Raw genomic sequence first — 19482 nt, forward strand, 5'->3', positions numbered from 1 at the left:
CCAGGATATGGCACAATGGAGACACAGGCGCAGACGTGCAGCAGGGACCCGTTCCAAGGATTCTTTTTAGATTAAGACCCTGCGTAAACCTTTCTTACTGTCTCTTGCTGATACACATCCCTCGGATTCTCAGTACTATTGAGAAGGATGCTGACGTCTTGGCATGTGGCCACGTCAGAATAATGCACGTACCTGGACACCAGGGGCTTCTTACAAAGGGCAAAGTTTAGGCCCGGTTTATACCATAAAAGACCGAATACCTTAGGGAGTGTTCGGCGTCGCGAGTTTGGCCTTATATGCATCAGCTCTGAATCCTGTCTTTGGTCAAATGTTGGGTTTGCCCGGCTCGTGTGTTTTGCTGCCTTACGTTCCGCTCTATCAGCTAAGGCAGCACCAGGAGAACTACTGCGATTGTGCCCCGGTTCATCCGGACGAGCACCTCAGTAGAGAAAGCCGAAAACTGATTGTCATGATATAGCGTGAGACTGGTCAACCACTCGATGACCCATCGGAATGTTAGAATTCCTCCGCCTTAACGAAGGGCCGTTTCCCGGCCAGGCATGTACGCACCTCGAATTCGGGAGAGTGCGGAGCCACCAGGGGCTATATAGTAGCCCCACCGTCAAACTCCTATGGTTAAGTGAAAGTGTTAAAGCATTATAGTCCGATTGCCTCATTCGCTGCGCTATCACCTCCTTATTAGGACCAAGACTTTGGATTAAGTGTGAACACGCGTCTTCTGCGAACACCCCCGCATTATATGTGTGGGGTCTGAAAAGCCGACGACTGCAATATTTCAGGTTATATACATACGCACAGGAGGCATCATATTACTTTCAGGCAAAAGTATAAATACAGACTTAATAAATTTTATAAACATTATTTTTACAATGGGAATACATGTCACTCAAACATAATATTCTTCGAGCACTGGGCCTCTATCAAACGAGCACCCTCAAGAACTTCTTCAAAATAGTGCTCGGCAGCCACTCGGCCTATGGCCAAACCCTGCGCCGCAACAGTGGTAGCATCCATCTCCGCCCAGTATGCTTTGACACGGGCAAGGGCCATCCGCGAGCCTTCTATGCATGCCGACCTCTTCATCGCATTGATGCGTGGCACCGCACCAAGGAACTGCTGCACTAAGCTGAAATAGTTGTTCGGCTTCGGCTTTTCCGGCCACAGATGATCTACGACGGACCTCATGGCGAGTCTGGACAATCTATTGAGTTTGGCCCATTCGGCAAGTTGATCAGTTAGTGGAAGAGGACGCTCTGGAACGTTAAACTGCGACCAGAATAGCTTGTCCACTTCACGATCTGTTTGATCTCGGAAGTATTCGACCGCATCGACAGCACTCGCCGTCAAATCCAGATATGCGTCTGCCGAACTCCACAGCCAATCCAGAGGGGCATACCGCGGATCTCCGAACTTGCTTCGCAGCAAAAAGGGCTTCCCAGCCACAATATCACCAGCTTCACGCAGCTCTTCCTTCTTTACCCTCATGGCAGAGCGGGTGTCTTTGGCCGCCATCGTGGCCTTTTCGCCTTCGCTCGGTTTCCTTCTTCAAGGAACCGGCAACGGTCGGCAGTGTCTTTTAACTTTACAGCCATCTTGGCCATATTTTCTTTGCTCTCGCAATGCGCGGCCTTCTCGGCTCTTAACTCTTCGGCCGCCTTTAAAGCGGCCACATTACTAATCCTTGTTTGTTCGTTGGCTCGGGCAAGTTCCGCCCGAAGGGTCTCTACAGCGGCAGCTCCATATGCAGTCACAACATATTAAAGATACTGGTATCACGCTGCTCTTACTATGTGACATTGACCGGAAAAACATTACTTACCCTGTGCCTCGTCAAGCCGCTTGTTAACAAGCTCGATGTCGGCATCTGCCGCATCCAGTTGCCGCTTTAGTTCGGCAAACTCATTAGTCCGGCCAGCCACCGGAGCTTCCATCACCTGCACATAAAGCGGTATGGTTATTACCTGGGACTACGATCCTCCGTTCGCCGCCGTTCTCGGTGACAACCAGAGTCTCAGGGGCTACTATCTACACAGGGCACACCTAAAAATGTGCGGTACCATCACAAATGTACATCATTTTACGTACCGCAAAGCCCGTCAGTAGACTCATAAAGGCGTCATGCAACCCCCTTTCGGCGGATGAAATCCTTTCCATCACCGTACCCATCAATGCACGGTGTTCTTCCGAGATGGTCGCCCGCCTTAGCAGATCCCTCAGTGCGTCCGACCGCATACCAGACGGCACCGGACTATTTTGTTTGCTCTCTTCAAGAGTCGGATGCTGGGGACTTCGGGTGACTATAGGATTATCTTCTGGCCTCACCGGATTCGGAGAGGCCCTCCGTGACGACACTTCAAGGTCGCCCGCTTCTTGAGCGGGGGAGTCCGGGGGAGGCGTTTCGCTCTCCATCATCTCCGGAAGAAGGTCCCCTGAAGACGAGCTCCGTTGAGAAGGGCTAAGATCCGAACTGCGAGATAAGCACTTCGGTTATTTTCCTCGGAAATAACGTAGAATATTTGTACTATTAAGTATTTTTTTATCACTTACGGCTCGTTAGAGGGCTGATCCCCGCGTGGACTTTGTGCGGCAAAAGCACCCTCCGAGGCAGGACCCTCTGGTGGAGACTTCTTCTCCCGTTTGGAAGCCTTGGTTTTTGGATCTTCAGAGGCAGTCCTCTTCCTTCCCTGAAGTGAGAGAAGGTCAGATTCTTCCCCTTGGTTATCCTCCTTCACGGAGGCGCTCATTCCCTCGGTTGGAATTGGTAGCGATGGGGGGCCGCTTTCTACCTCATTATTCCCCCCTTTATCTTCCTTTGAGGGCTCTGGGCAAGGTGCTAGCTCGAGCATCTTTTCCAGTATCGGATTCTCCAAACCCTCAGGAAGGGGGGCCGAACACCGAATCATCTTCGCCTTTGTTAGCCAGTCCTGGTTAAAAAGCGATTTCTCAGAATGACGTCATGGTAAATAAAAGATGGTGTGTTCGGCTAGAGGATTACTTACTTGGTCGGCGGTACGGTTGCTGCTCAGGCCCACGTCCTCGGTAGTATTCGGACACTCTATTTGGGGTCCGAAGATTGATTTGTACATCTCCTCGTGCGTCAGGCCGAGGAAATTCTGAATAGTGCGCGGCCCTTCTGGGTTGAACTCCCACATGCGGAGGGGCCGGCGTTTGCAAGGCTGGACTCGACGAACCAGCATGACTTGCACCATCGTAACCAGACTGAAATCTCCGTCGAAGAGATCTTGAATGTAGCTTTGCAGTATAGGCACGTCCTTGGCTGGACCCCAGATCAGCCCTCTGCTAATCCATGACATCAATTGTGGTGGAGGGCCCGAGCGGAAAGCAGGGGCGGCCACCCACTTGGCACTTCTGGGAGCTATGATGTAAAACCACTCCCGCTGCCATAATCCGGACACCTCTGGAAAGGAACCCTTTGGCCATGGAGCTCCAGCGATTTTACTTATTAATGCGCCTTCGCACGCTACGTGATGCCCCTCGACCATCTTTGGCTTCACGTCAAAGGTCTTGAGCCATAGGCCAAAGTGAGTGGTAGTGCGGAGGAAGGCCTCACATACGACAATAAATGCCGAGATGTGGAGAAAGGAGTCCGGGGCTAGATCGTGGAAATCTAGCCCGTAATAGAACATCAAACCCCTAACAAAGGGATCCAGGGTGCGGCCTAGGCCTCGGAGGAAGTGGGAGATGAACACAACGTTCTCGTTGGGTTCGGGAGTAGGGATGACCTGCCCTCGGGCAGGCAGCCAATGCGAAACCTCGGCAGTCAGGTATCTGGCCTCCCTCAACTTCTTGATATCCTCTTCCATAATGGAGGAGGGCATCCACCGGCCTTGAAGGCTAGATCCGGACATGATTGAAGGTCCGGAGCACCTGACCTGGGCTTTGGGTGTTAGAACTCGAGGCGGGGGAAGGATTCGATTGAGCACGGGAGGGAAAAAAGTAAAAGCCTTGTCCCTTTATAAAGAGGGTGAATATCAAGCGTCCTCCTAGTGGCCGTTTGGGACTTGCCTAAAATCTAGGAGTCCTACGCATGGTTGGGTTACCCACGACCGTATTGATGAGAATCCCGTAATTAGGGGAACACGGTCTCTGCTTTGACAAGACGTGTCAAGAAACCGCCTCGTGTTATGTGTGGAGCTGGTTGAAGAAAAATGGTTTGAATAATCACCGAGCCATGGCCTAACATCATGTTGCCAGAGCGTGTCAGCAGATTAAGATTTGTGGAAATATTATTCTCTCTACGGTGGTATGTGGAATTTATTTTGCAGGGTCAGACACTATCCTGGTATTCAAACTCTTCTGTGATATGTTTGGAGGAGGAACCCGCCTTGCAATGCCGAAGACAACACTATGCGCTGGACTCATCGTCATTGAAGCCTGGTTCAGGAGCTACTGAGGGAGTCCGGGATTAGGGGTCTCCGGACAGCCGGATTATATCCTTTGGCCGGACTGTTGGACTATGAAGATACAAGATTGAAGACTTCGTCTCGTGTCCGGATGGGACTCTACTTGGCGTGGAAGGCAAGCTAGGTAGTACGGATATGGATATCTCATCCTTTGTAACCGACCTTGTGTAACCCTAGCCCCCTCCAGTGTCTATATAAACCGGAGGGTTTTAGTCAGTAGGACACAATGACATACAATCATAACATAGGCTAGCTTCTAGGGTTTAGCCTCTCTGATCTCGTGGTAGATCTACTCTTGTACTACCCATATCATCAATATTAATTAAGCAGGACGTAGGGTTTTACCTCCATCAAGAGGGCCCGAACCTGGGTAAAACATCATGTCCCCTGCCTCCTGTTACCATCCGCCTTAGACGCACAGTTCGGGACCCCCTACCCGAGATCCACCGGTTTTGACACCCACAACCACCTACACTTGTGTTGAGGTCAAGATATTCCATTCCAACCACATAAATCTTGATCTCTAGCCTTCCCCAAGTTGCTTTCCACTCAAATCATCTTTCCATCAAATCCTATCCTATGAGAGAGAGTTGAGTGTTGGGGAGACTATCATTTTAAGCACAAGAGCAAGGAGTTCATCATCAACACAACATTTGTTACCTCTTGGAGAGTGGTGTCTCCTAGATTGGTTAGGTGTCACTTGGGAGCCTCCGTCAAGATTGTGGAGTTGAACCAAGGAGTTTGTACAGGCAAGGAGATCACCTACTTCGTGAAGATCTACCCTAGTGAGGCAAGTCCTTCGTGGGCGATGGCCATGGTGGGATAGACAAGGTTGCTTCTTCGTGGACCCTTCGTGGGTGGAGCCCTCCATGGACTCGCGCAACCGTTACCCTTCATGGGTTGAAGTCTCCAGCAGCGTGGATGTACGATAGCACCACCTATCGGAACCACACCAAAAACTCCATGTCTACATTGCGTTTGCTCCCTCCAAACTCCTTCCTTTACCTTCATATGCAATTGTTTTACTTTCCGCTGCTATACTCTTAGAATTGCATGTGTAGGTTGATTGCTTGACTTGTGCTAAGTTGCTAAAATCTGCCAAGAATTAAAATTGGGAAAAGGCTAGATTTTTATTTGGTCAAGTAGTCTAATCACCCCCCCACTAGACATACTTTCGATCCTACAAGTGGTATCAGAGCTTTGGTCTCCATTTGCTTTTATTTCCATAGCTTTTGGTGGTCATGGCCTTGGTTTCACAACCTAGGAGAGTATGGCGTCTAGCGAGGGAAATTACCACCATAGAGGTCCTTACTTTGATGGTACTAATTTTTCTAGTTGGAAGCATAAGATGAAAATGCATATTCTTGGACATAACCCCGTCGTTTGGGCTATTGTGTGTATTGGCTTGCGAGGTGAATTCTTTGATGGGAGAGAACCGAACCGTGAAGCTACCGTGGAAGATTTGAAGATGCTGCAATACAATGCTCAAGCTTGTGATATTCTCTTCAACGGATTGTGCCCCGAAGAATTCAACAAAATCAGTCGTCTTGAGAATGCAAAGGAAATTTGGGATACTTTGATCGATATGCACAAAGGTACCGACTCTGTCAAGGAATCCAAATTGGATGTGCTTCAAAGTCAACTTGACAAGTTCAAAATGAAGGATGGTGAAGGTGTCGCTGAAATGTACTCTAGGCTTGCTCTCATCACAAATGAGATTGCCGGCTTAGGAAGTGAAGAGATGACCGATAGATTCATCATCAAGAAGATCCTAAGAGCCTTGGATGGAAAATATGATACCATGTGAACATTGATCCAAATGATGCCCAACTACAAAGATCTCAAGCCAACGGAAGTCATTGGAAGAATTGTTGCTCATGAGATGTCACTCAAGGATAAGGAAGAGCTCCACAACAAGTCAAGTGGTGCCTACAAAGCCTCATGTGATGCCCCTACATCATCAAATGAGAAGCAAACCTTCAATGAAGAATTGAGCCAAATGGTGAAGAACTTCAACAAGTTCTACAAGAGTAGAAGCAAGGAAAGAAGTTCCAAGTCAAGGTCCTACAATGACAAAAGATCTTCTAGTCGTGAGCGTAACTGCTACAATTGTGGAAGACCCGGACACTATTCAAATGAGTGTACGGCTCCTTACAAAAGAAGAGAAGATTCTCCCAAAATAAGTAGAAGAGAAGAATCACCACCAAGAGAGAGAAGGAGTAGAGATGATTGTTATGAATGAAGACCCTCTCGGAGAAGCAAGGATTCGAAGAGGAAGGACAAATCATCAAAGAGCTATATGTCGGTGTCAAAACCGGCAGATCTCGGGTAGGGGGTCCCAAACTGTGCGTCTAAGGCTGATGGTAACAGGTGGTGGGGGACACAATGTTTACCCAGGTTCGAGCCCTCTTGATGGAGGTAATACCCTACTTCCTACTTGATTGATCTTGATGATATGAGTATTACAAGAGTTGATCTACCATGAGATCGTAGAGGCTAAACCCTAGAAGCTAGCCTATGATTATAATTGTTGTTGTCCTACGGACTAAACCCTCCGGTTTATATAGATACCGGAGGGGGCTAGGGTTACACAGAGTCGGTTACACAGAAGGAGATCTACATATCCGAATCGCCAAGCTTGCATTCCACGCAAAGGAGAGTCCCACCCGGACACGGGACGAAGCCTTCAATCTTGTATCTTCATAGTCCAACAGTCCGGCCAAAGTATATAGTCCGGCTGTCCGAGGACCCCTTAATCCAGGACTCCCTCAGTAGCCCCTGAACTAGGCTTCAATGATGATGAGTCCGGCGCGCAGATTGTCTTTGGCATTGCAAGGCGGGTTCCTTCTCCGAATACTCCATAGAAGATTTTGAACACAAGGATCATGTCCGGCTCTGCAAAACAAATCACACATACCACCATAGAGAGTACAATATTCCACAAATCTAATCCGCTGACAACTTTTCCTAACGTGACCCCACGCCACGATCCGGTCTTTATTCGAACCATTCTCCCTAACCAGCTGTTGCGCATGTCGCAAGGTGGTTTTATGGGCATGTCTTATCGAAGCAGAGATCGTGTCCCCCTATCTTGGGATTCTCATCAATACGGGTATGGGTAATCCAACCGCGTCTTTAGCGCGACACTTGGGGAATAAGTGAGTTTACCGGGCAAGTGGGGAGGCGCTGGATCCCTGCCGCCTTTATAAGGAGATAAGGACTCCCCTTTTTCACCCACGCCTTCTTCTTCTACTTTATCCATTCCCCTCAGCTCGAGCCCTAGCGCCCAAGCGTTCGTCCTCTCCGGTCACAAAGGCCTTCCGAAAATGTCTGGATCCGGAGCAGGAGGCAAACGGATAGCCTCTACCGCTCGGGAGAAGGATATCAAAAAGCTTCGAGAGGCTGGGTACCTGGCCCGGAAAATCAGCCACCGTCTCCCGACGGCAGGACAGATCGTCCCTACTCCGGAACCCCATGAGAGGGTTGTTTTCCTCCCTCATTTTGTCCGCGGGCTGGGGTTTCCCCTCCACCCATCCGTTCGCGGCATCATGTATTACTATGGGATCGATTTTCATGATCTATCCCCCAATTCCTTCCTCAACATATCGATGTTCATCATCGTGTGCGACGCCTTTCTCCGCATCTCGCCACACTTTGGCTTATGGCTGAAGATCTTTAATGTGAAGCCCGAGGTAGTGGGCGGTGAGCATGCCGAGTGCGGAGGCGCCATGGTGAGCAAGATGCCCAACGTCACATGGCCAACAGGTACTTTCAATGATTCCGTCAAAGGGTGGCAGTAGCTGTGGTTTTACATCACTGAGCCGCGCGGCACGAAATGGGCTGCTACTCCTAATTTCCGACCCGGAGCCCCCCTACGGCTTACGTCCTGGCCCAAGAAGGGCCTGGATTGATCTTCGTCCGATGAGCTGTCGGCGCTCCAGACGCGTGTCAAGAATATGGAAGACAAGAATATCAAACTTGTCAATGTAGTCCAGGTGATGTTAGTTCGCCGGATCCTTCTTTGTCAACACCGGGCTTGCAATTTATGGGAATTCGACCCGGCCAAGCACCAGACCCTGCGAGAGCTCTTTGGCTCCTCACACAAAGATATCTGGAAGGTGCTTTTTAAGTCCGTCAAATCATGGCCGGACTTAGCCGAGGACCGCGGGTACCACCTGTCCCGCCCCGCAAGTTCGGTAAGCCATTATAAGTTTTATTCGCATAACCCAAGGGAAACGCTTAATGTGTTTTCCACAACTCTCCTAGGGCTATACAAAGAAGGCGGGGCGGATCTACTATTTGGCCCCGCTACCTGAAGAACTGGCCGGCCCGCTTCTAACGAAGATGCTGGTCTCGGCGCCCTACAAGGCGCCGAAGAAGAAGGCCGAGAGAGGGGCCAAGGAGACCAGGGGCGGCCTCCGTCATCGTGGCACCTCGGACACAATATCTGAAGACTCCAATGCCCATTCTTCCTCCGAAGAGGACGAGGAGGAGGAGGAATACGAATCCCCAGCGGTGGTAAGAAAGAAAAGGACAGCCTCCACATCATTGGAGGCCGAGTCGCCTAAGAAGGGAAAAACTCCTCTTCCAGAGGAGTCCACCGCCGCTGATAGCAGCCCAGAGTGGGATCCCAGGGCTCAGCCCCTGGTGAACTCGTGAGTATATAAAATCCAAACACGTTTATGCGTCCAAACTCATCATGGCACAATATTTTAATCTGGGCCATACTTTTTGCAGTCCGGTGAGGTCCCGCGCGGAGCAATCCTCGTCAGAGGATTTGCTAGGCTCGGACGCTATGGAGAGCGGGACACCCCCGAAGGCCCCTTCCCCCAAACATGTGAATGACACCGAGGCTTTGTCCCAGGAGGACCCAGGCCAAGGAGGGGGGAGATTGCCAAGGTGGCGCCAGGAGGTCAAACTTCAGGGGCCGGACACATGGGAGAGAAGGCTCCCATGGGCGTCGTCGGTGGGAGCCATCTTGAATTCGGCCCCCAGCCGGACGCAATTCCGGACACCAATATGGTTCCACAGTCAGGCAGACGGCCTCCCTCGGCTAGAGGGGGTGTACCTGTTCCACCGGCAACCTCTGTCCAACCAGAGGTGATGGATACTTTATTGGCGGCGCTGAAAAGCACCTCCATCGTCGATGAACACCGTGCCCTTATGGGTGCGGTGATTGAGAAGATTCAGTCTGCGGGGAGTGGACTGAATGAAGCCTGTATTAGCCTTATAAGAGGCTTTGAGGTATGTTTTATGAGTATTCGAATTGTGTCATAGTATAGATTGCAGCCCCTGATACACTGTTCGGTGACAGAAAGAACCGGATAGAAGATCAAATCTATGTTCGCAGAAGACTCACTTGATGACATTTACCTCTCTTCTTTTATAAACAGGCGTCTATAGCGACTGCCGCCTCTCATACTGTGGAGGTCTCCGGACTAAATCAAAGTCTGGAGCGGGCCACAGAAGAATTGGGCCAGTTGAAAAGGCAGTTGGAGGATAAACAAGGTATGCACAAACCTTGCTCACGTTCATTGCGAACGAATTTAAAATATGTTTTATGATTTGCGCCAGGGGCGATGACCGAAGTCGAGGCTCTTAAGAAGGCTGTTGCCAAGGCCGAGAGAAAGACAGCCACAGAGCGGGCTCTTCGTGAGAAGCACGAGGCCAGGGTTATTGAAGCTGAGCAAGAGCTTCAAGAGGTTGTGAGAAGATGCAAGGCCTTGGAGCAGAGTCTAACGGAGAAAGAATCCGAACTTACCAAGGCTCATCAGGCCGCATGCGATGCCCAGGGGGAAACCCAAGGTGCCTTGCAGGAGATCCAAGAGGCAAGGGAGATCGCGGCGGGTAAGGCTTGTTCCATGTATGGCAAGTGTTTGGGGAGAAAATCATGTTTCTAATCTTGAGTTCGGATTTCTCCGGGGGTATTTGCGGAGCTGCCACGCAGCATATCTGATGCCGCACAATTCTACCGAGCCGAAGAAAGGAACACTGCGGATAAGCTCTTCTGGTCACAGTATCTGGCACCGAATTTTCCGGTGCCTTTTGCCGATCAACTGAAACAGCTGATCGAACTGCATAAGGCGGCGGAGCTAGCCATGAAGGATTTGATTATCCGGCTATGGCCCGCTGAGCCGATTCCAAGCAGCTACTTCGGGCTCATCAAACGGCTTGTGAGTGCCTGCCCTCAACTTGATATCGTCAAGTGGTCGGTCTGTATAGAGGGTGCGCGAATGGCCTTCGCCCGCACAAAGGTGCACTTGGGGAAGATGGATGCTGAAAAGCTGGTGACCGAGGGACCGCCGGAGGGAAGGAGCACCGCAATCCTGAGTTATATTATGAAAGTGTCCTGCCTTGCGGCGGAGCAATGCACCAAGGACATTATATTTCCATGAATACAATCATGTTGTCCTTTGTAATGTTGAACAAGGTCATTTCTATTATTTATTGCCTGTTATATGAAAGTTTATCCTCCTGCGCGGCCGTTTTATATATTAATCCTGAGAGTTGTCCAGTCGTCGGCTTCTGCCCCCACATAGGAAGTACGGGGGTGTTCGGGATAAACCTGATCACTCTTTATCCCAGTTTTGCGTCCTTCGAAGGAGGTGTTCAGCACAACGAACCAGGCAATCGGACTATAGAGCTTTATCACTCTCACTTAGCCATAGGAGCTTTAGAAAAGGAAGGTAGGCGCAGCCCCTGGTGTTCGGAAGACCGCACGAGGGGCTCTATAAGCACCTGATCGGAAGAAAAGCCGATCCATCGGACGCTGCATTGGTTATGGCATTATGCGGGAGGAATCCTTAAAGATTTTACAACCTCTCGAACAGCTGACCAGCTCTCGCCTTATCATGATAGTCAGTTTTCGGCTTTCTATACTGAGGTGCTCATCCGGAAGAACCGGGACACAATTGTAGTAGTTCTCCATGTGCCGCCTTAGCCGATATAGCGGAACGTAAGGCAGCAGAACATGGGAGCCAGGCAAACCCAACATTTGACCCAAGACATGATTCGGAGGTGATGCATATAATGCTATAAGTTCAGGGTGCCAAACTTCCATGAAGGTGTTCGGACTTTATTGCCGTATTATGGGTAAAACGAAGCCCCTGGCATATTAAAGCATATCATGGTGTACGGATGCCATTTGACAAAAGAATTTCAATAAGAGATAATGGCAGATAAGCGTCATATAAATCCACATGTTGTATTTGAATAATACGTCGACGCGTATGAGTACATGTAAAGTAATAAAAAGAGAAAGTGACTGCGGAACATACTGAGACCAGGCGGGAAGAAGCTGTGTGCGGATACGGAGTGCAGTCGGATGGTCATCGAGGGGAATATCTAAGGGTTCCCTTGCGCGTTCGAGCTGTTTCCATATAGCCGGTCCTTGCCTGGGCAAAAATGAAACTATAAAGAACAAGATGTGTTTGTGTGCCGCAGAGCGGTTGAGTCGCAGTATGTGGCCCGTCCTGGCTTTCGCCGGAGTGTTTAATTGAGCTCTGGACGAGCCGGGCTATCCTGTCGCGAAGTAGTTCGGAGTCCTTTGCCGGTGTCCGGGAGCTTGTCCATCGACTCGAGGTCCGATTGAAGGGTGCCACTCGTTGCTTGTGCTGTTAAAGCAGTGGTATACTTTTTGGTACCGAGGGGGAGTTCGGCCTTGCCATTAACCATGATGATGCCGTGCGGACCAGGCATCTTGAACTTATGGTAGGCATAATGTGGCACCGCGTTGAATCGAGCGAACGCGGTTCGTCCGAGCAGTGCCTGATAATCACTGTGAAAGGGGACGATGTCGAAGATTAACTCTTCGGCACGGTAATTTCCCGGTGATCCGAAGACTACCTCAAGAGCGATAGAGCTTGTACAGCTAGCCTCCACACCTGGTATAATGCCTTTAAAGGTGGCTTTAGTGGGCTTGATCATTGAATGATCGATGCCCATCTTGCGCACTGTGTCTTGGTAAAGTAGGTTTAGACTACTGCCTCCGTCCATAAGGACTCGTGTGAGGTGGAACTCGTCAATTATTGGGTCGAGGACTAGTGCGGCTGAATTGCCCTAATTGGTATTAGCCGGACGATCTGTGCGGTTGAAGGTGATCGGCCCTAGTTTATATTGTGGGGAGACTGATTCTGTTAAGTCGACATCCCTAAGGGTGCGCATCCGGTCCGGGTTGGGAGTGTGGGTGGCATTTACCACGTTCACCGTTTGGATTTGCGGGGGAAATTTCTTTTGCCCTCCTGTATTTGGTGATCTGGGCTCCTCATCGCCATCATCGCTTTGAGACCCCTTCTCCTTGTTTTCGGCACCTGACCTGTTGGCTTGTTTGAAGACCCAGCATTCTCTGTTGGTATGATTGGCTGGTGTTCCTGGGGTGCCATGAATTTGGCATGGACGGTCGAGTATGCGGTCCAGACTAGACGGGCCCGAATTGTCATTTTTGAATGGCCTTTTCCGCTGACCGAACTTAGAGCCACTAAATCCGGCATTGACTGTCGTATCTTCGGCGTTACCACCATTTTTGCGACGCTTGTGTTTGTTGCGTCGGGGTTTGTCGTTGCTATATCTGGCCTCTGATGTGCTAGGATTGCTTGCTGTGTTGTTGCTACGGGCCAACCAGCTATCCCTGTCCGCGCAAAAGCGGGTCATGAGTGTCGTGAGGGCTGCCATAGATTTTGGCTTCTCTTGGCCGAGATGTCGGGCAAGCCACTCGTCATGGATGTTATGTTTAAAGGACGGTAGGGCTTCGGCATCCGGACGGTCGACAATTTGGTTCTTTTTAGTTAGGAACCGAGTCCAGAATTTCCTGGCTGACTCTTCGAGCTGTTGGGTTATGTGCCTTAAATCATCAGCATCCGGTGGTCGCACATAAGTGCCCTGGAAGTTGTCCAGGAATGCGTCTGCCAGGTTCTCCCAACTTCCGATGGAGTTTGCCAGCAAGCTATTCAGCCAATGCCGAGCTGGCCCTTTGAGTTTTAGTGGGAGATACTTGATGGCGTGTAGATCATCCCCGCAGGCCATGTGAATGTGGAGGAAGAAATCATCTATCCATACCGCGGGGTCTGTAGTACCATCATATGATTCAATGTTCATGGGTTTAAACCCTTATGGGAATTCATCGTCCATTACTTCATCAGTGAAGCATAGGGGGTGTCCGGCGCCTCTATGTCGGGCTACATCGCGGCGTAGTTCAAATAAGTCTTGTCTGCTGTATTCGGCACGGCCGGATTTGCTTTTAGTATATCCGGCGTGACGGTCGCCGTCACGCATTGGGGTGCGCCCCCATGATCCATAGATCGATCTTGTATGTGCTACTTTTTTTCCAATACGTCTCGCAGGTCATGCGTGTAGCCCCGGTGAGGGAGTCCTGGATTAGGGAGTCTCCGGACAGCCGGACTATATCCTTTGGCCGGACTGTTGGACTATGAAGATACAAGATTGAAGACTTCGTCCCGTGTCCGGATGGGACTTTCCTTGGCGTGGAAGGCAAGCTTGGCAATACGGATATGTAGATCTTCTTCCTTGTAACCGACTCTGTGTAACCCTAGCCCCCTCCGGTGTTTATATAAACCGGAGGGTTTAGTCTGTAGGACGACAACAATCATACCATAGGCTGGCTTCTAGGGTTTAGCCTCTATGATATCGTGGTAGATCAACTCTTGTAATACTCATATCATCAAGATCAATCAAGCAGGAAGTAGGGTATTACCTCCATCGAGAGGGCCCGAACCTGGGTAAACATCGTGTCCCCCGCCTCCTGTTACCATCCGCCTTAGATGCACAGTTCGGGACCCCCTACCCGAGATCCGTCGATTTTGACACCGACATTGGTGCTTTAATTGAGAGTTCCACTGTCCCATCACTGTAAGGCTTGATGGCTCCTTCGATCATCGGTAATGATGCGGTCCAGGGTGAGGTTTTCCTTCCCGGAAAGATCTTTGTATTCGGCGGCTTCGCACTGCGGGCCAACTCGCTTGGCCATCCGGAGCAGATCGAGAGCTACGCCCCTGGCCATCAGGTCAGGTTCGGAAATTCGAACTACACTGCAAACATCCGCGGAGACTTGATCTTCGATGGATTCGAGCCTATACCAGGTGCGCCGCACGATCACGACAAGCATGATTTAGCTCTGCCGTCGGACAATGTTCGGGATATCACACCTGCAACTACTCTGGCCTTCAATCTGGAGCAAATTGCGCCATCCGGGGAGGGGTGGATAGACCCCGCCATGGAGGCCGCACTCTCAGTGGCGATAGAGCCGGATACTGACTTCACCCCTTACGGAAGTCGTGTTGCCGAACCACTGGATTCGTCTCCGGCCACGGACTCCGAGCCGGCTTCGTCCATGCCTATCGAATCTGATTAGGCGCCGATCATGGAGTTCACCTCCGCGGATATCTTTCAGCACTCACCTTTTGGCAACGTGCTAAATTCATTAAGGTCTCTCTCCTTGTCAGGAGAACCTTGGCCGAACTATGTCCGGCTAGAATGGGATGCGGACGACGAAGAAATTCGCTCCCCACCCACCACCCACTTAGTAGCCACTATCGACGATTTAACCGACATGCTCGACTTCGACTCCGAAGGCATTGACGGTATGGACGATGATGCAGGAGACGAACAGGAACCACTGCCCACAGGGCGCTGGACCGCCACCTCATCCTATGATATATATACATGGTGGACACCCCCAAAGAAGGCAATGGTGACGAGACAGCGGAGGATGACCCCTCCAAGAAGCAACCCAAGCGCTGACGTCAGCGGCCCGCTCTAAGTCCCGCCATAGCAAAAGTAGTGATACCGGCACAAGAGACAATAACACTCCGGATAGTGCCGAAGACGACAACAATCCCCTCCGGCACGATTTAGAGCGGGAGGGTGAACAAGCTAGCCCTCCAGAGCGGGCAGCAGATGGAGAATTGGAGGAGGACAATTACATGCCTCTCTCCGAAGATGAGGTCAGCCTCGGCGACGAAGAATTTATCGTGCCTGAGGATCCCGTCGAGCAGGAGCATTTCAAGCGTCGGCTTATGGCCACAGCAAATAGCTTGAAGAAAAAGCAACAACAGCTTCAAGCTGATCAAGATTTGCTAGCAGACAGATGGACCGAAGTCCTTGCGGCCAAGGAATACAAACTCGAGCGCCCCTCCAAGAGTTACCCAACGCGCAGGTTGCTACCTCACCTCGAGGAGGAAGCATTGAAACCTACATCACCAGCGTATGATGCGGCTGACGGGCCACCTCGTGGCCGAGACAGAGAGGCGTTTCAGCCTGAAGTTCAGCCTGCACCCTGCCGCCACTCAAACAAAAATACCAAGGCCCGGGGCAACACATGGGACCTGCGAGACGTATTGGAAAGCAGGGCAAAACATGCAAGGTCGATATATGGGTCACGGGGGCGCGCGCCAACGCGGGACGATGACCATCACGCCGGATACACTAAAAGTAAATCCGTCCGGGCCGAATACAGCAGACAAGACTCATATGAACTGCATCGTGATATAGCCCGGCACAGAGGCGCCGCACACCCCCTATGCTTCACTAATGAAGTTATGGATCACGAATTCCCAGAGGGTTTTAAACCCGTAAATATCGAATCGTATGATGGTACAACAGATCCCGCTGTATGGATTGAGGATTTCCTCCTCCACATCCACATGGCTCGCGGTGATGATCTGCATGCCATCAAGTACCTCCCACTAAAACTCAAAGGACCAGCTCAGCATTGGCTGAATAGCTTGCCAGCAGACTCCGTCGGCAGTTGGGAGGATTTGGAAGACGCATTCCTTGACAACTTCCAGGGCACTTATGTGCGACCACCGGATGCTGATGACTTGAGCCATATAACTCAGCAGCCAGGGGAATCGGCCAGGCAATTCTGGACATGGTTCCTAACTAAGAAAAACCAAATTGTCGACTGTCCGGATGCAGAGGCCTTAGCGGCATTCAAGCATAACATCCGTGACGACTGGCTCGCCCGGCACCTCGGCCAGGAGAAGCTGAAGTCTATGGCAGCCCTCACGACACTCATGACCCGCTTTTGCACGGGCAAGGATAGCTGGCTGGCTCACAGCAACAACACATCAAGGAATTCGGGCACTTCGGATACCAAAGATGCCAACGGCAGACTATGCCGTAACAGACACAAGCGCCGCAACAACGGCGATAACCCGATGATACGGCAGTCAATGTCGGATTCAGAGGCTCTAGATCCGGTCAGCAGAAAAAGCCATTCAAAAGAAGTACTCCGGGCCCGTCCAGTTTGGATCACATACTTGATCGCTCGTGTCAAATCCACGGCACCCCTGATAAGCCAGCCAATCACACCAACAGAGAATGCTGGATGTTCAAGCAGGCCGGCAAGTTGAATGCCAAAAACAAGGACAAGGGGCTACATAGTGATGACGAGGAGGAGCCCCGGTCGCTGAACATGGGAGGACAAAAAAGGTTCCCCCCACAAGTGAAGACGGTGAACATGATATACGCAACCCACATTCCCAAGAGGGAACGGAAGCGTGCACTAAGGGACGTCTATGCGATGGAGCCCATCGCCCCAAAGTTCAACCCATGTTCCTCTTGTCCGATCACCTTCGATCGCAGGGACCACCCCACTAGTATCCATCATGGCGGATCCGCCGCATTGATCCTAGACCCCATCATCGATGGATTTCACCTCACTCGAGTCCTTATGGACGGCGGTAGCAGCCTGAACTTGCTCTATCAGGATACAGTGCGCAAAATGGGTATAGATCCCTCGAGGATCAAACCCACCAAAACCACCTTTAAGGGCGTCATCCCAGGTATAGAGGCCCATTGCACGGGCTCAATCACACTAGAAGTGGTCTTCGGATCTCCGGAAAACTTCCGAAGCGAGGAGCTAATCTTTGATATCGTCCCGTTCCGCAGTGGCTATCATGCACTGCTCTGGCGAACCGCATTTGCAAAATTCAATGCGGTACCGCATTACGCATACATCAAGCTCAAGATGCCAGGACCTAGGGGGATCATAACAGTCAATGGAAACACAGAACGCTCGCTCCGCACGGAAGAGCACACTGCAGCCCTCGCAGCAGAAGCACAAAGCAGCCTTTTAAGGCAAACCGCCAATTCAGTGATACAGCCCCCGGACACCGTCAAGCGAGTCCGGAGTAAACTGCAACAGGATCGCCTGGCACATTCAGAGCTCGCCTAGCAATTCGGCCTTCGTCCCAGTCCCAGTAAAGCGACAAAATCCGTGATGCACGTACATAATTACGCACTGAAAATACCATGGGCATAGGCGGGGGCACGATCAGGGCATGTCCGGCAATGCGGCTTAACCACCCTAGGGGTTGCATACCTTTATCATTTTTTTTCTCTTTCAGGACCTTACTCTCTGGAAGCCCTTTCCGGCAGTATGATTGCCGGACACATTACAGGAAGGAACAACCAAGGAGGCAAGAAGCTAAGACGTACAAGGGAACCCCCAGGTGGTCTCTAATAACAATCGATATACCTGCTTTTTACTATCCATACGCAGCTTTCCCTTGGATAGGACATGTCAAATAGTCCTATTTTTTCTTATTGCACTACTTGTATCAGTACGCTTCGACGTATTATTTAAATAACAATGCATAGCATTAGTCTATTATTGCATTATCCATACCTTTTTTCTTATATGTTTATTTATGACAACTTGCACCCGTACATTATGGTACGGTCAGTACGCCAGGGGCTTTCGTTTACCCCGTAATACGGCGTGAGAAGTCCGAACACTTTAGACAGTGCGGCACCCCGAAGTTATAGCATTATATGCATCAGCTCCGAATCATGTCTTGGGTCAATAGTTGGGTTTGCCCGGCTCCCATGTTTTGGTACCTTACGTTCCGCTCTATCGGCTAAGGTAGTGATGGAAGAACTACTGCGATTGTGTCCCGGTTCTTCCGGACGAGCACCTCAGTAGAGAAAGCCGAAAACTAATTGTCATGATAAGGCGAGAGTTGGTCGCTGTTCGAGAGGTCTCAAGTCCTTAAAGACTTTTTCCGCTTCAGGCGAGGAGTCGGCCTTGCCCGACTTAGGCGTATATAGCGCCCCAAATTCGGCCTTCCGAATACTAGGGGCTTCGCCAAAATTTAAAATTGTAGACTTCTATGGCTAAGTGAGAGTGATAAAGCCTTATAGTCCGATTGTCTGGTTCGTTGTGCTGAACACCTCCCTCGAAGGACCCAAAATTGGGATAAAGAGTGCTCAGGTTTATCCCGAACACCCCAGTACTAGTTACATGGGGGCAGAAGCTAACGACTAGCCAACTCTCAGATTTTATAAACGGCCGCATAGAAGGTAATATTTTAAATTCAAAAAAGCATTGCATAGCGCAAATGAACTCGTTTCACATTACAGGATCACATGAGCATGTTCATTCAAAAATTACATCTCTAGCACATTCCTCCGCCACAAGGCGGGAACCCTTCAGGACGCTGTCATAATACATTTCGGGGCAGCGATGCTCCTTGCCCTCCGGAGGCCCCTCCTTCACCAGCTTTACGGCGTCCAGCTTCGCCCAGTGCACCTTCGCCCTGGCAAAGCCCTACGCGCACCCTCGATGCAGACGGACCGCTTTATGACTTCAAGCCGTGGGCAGGCATCCACAAGCCGCCTCACCAGACCGAAGTAGCTACTAGGCAGGGGATCGCCAGGCCACATCCGGACTATAAGACCCTTCATGGCCTGTTCGGCCGCCTTATGAAGCTCCACCAGCTGCTTCAGCTGGTCGCTCAAGGGCATTGGGTGTTCGGTCCCAGTATACTGAGACCAGAACAACTTTTCTGTCGAACTCCCCTCCTCAGCTCGATAAAACTCCGTGGCATCTAGTACACTGCGGGGAAGATCTGCGAACGCTCCTGGAGAGCTCCGAACTCGGGTAAGTAAAAGGGAAGTTTCCTTCACATGCTTGCTTTGCATAATGAATGCCTTACCCGCAGCTACCTTCTTCACCGCATCAATCTCCTGGAGGGCCTTGTGGGCTTCAGCCTTGGCGCTCTGTGTGCTTTTGAGCGCC

The sequence above is a fragment of the Triticum urartu genome, chromosome 2A (assembly GCF_056163025.1).
Source record: "Triticum urartu cultivar PI428250 chromosome 2A, HENAU_Tu73, whole genome shotgun sequence".
NCBI classification, from domain to species: Eukaryota; Viridiplantae; Streptophyta; class Magnoliopsida; order Poales; family Poaceae; genus Triticum; species Triticum urartu.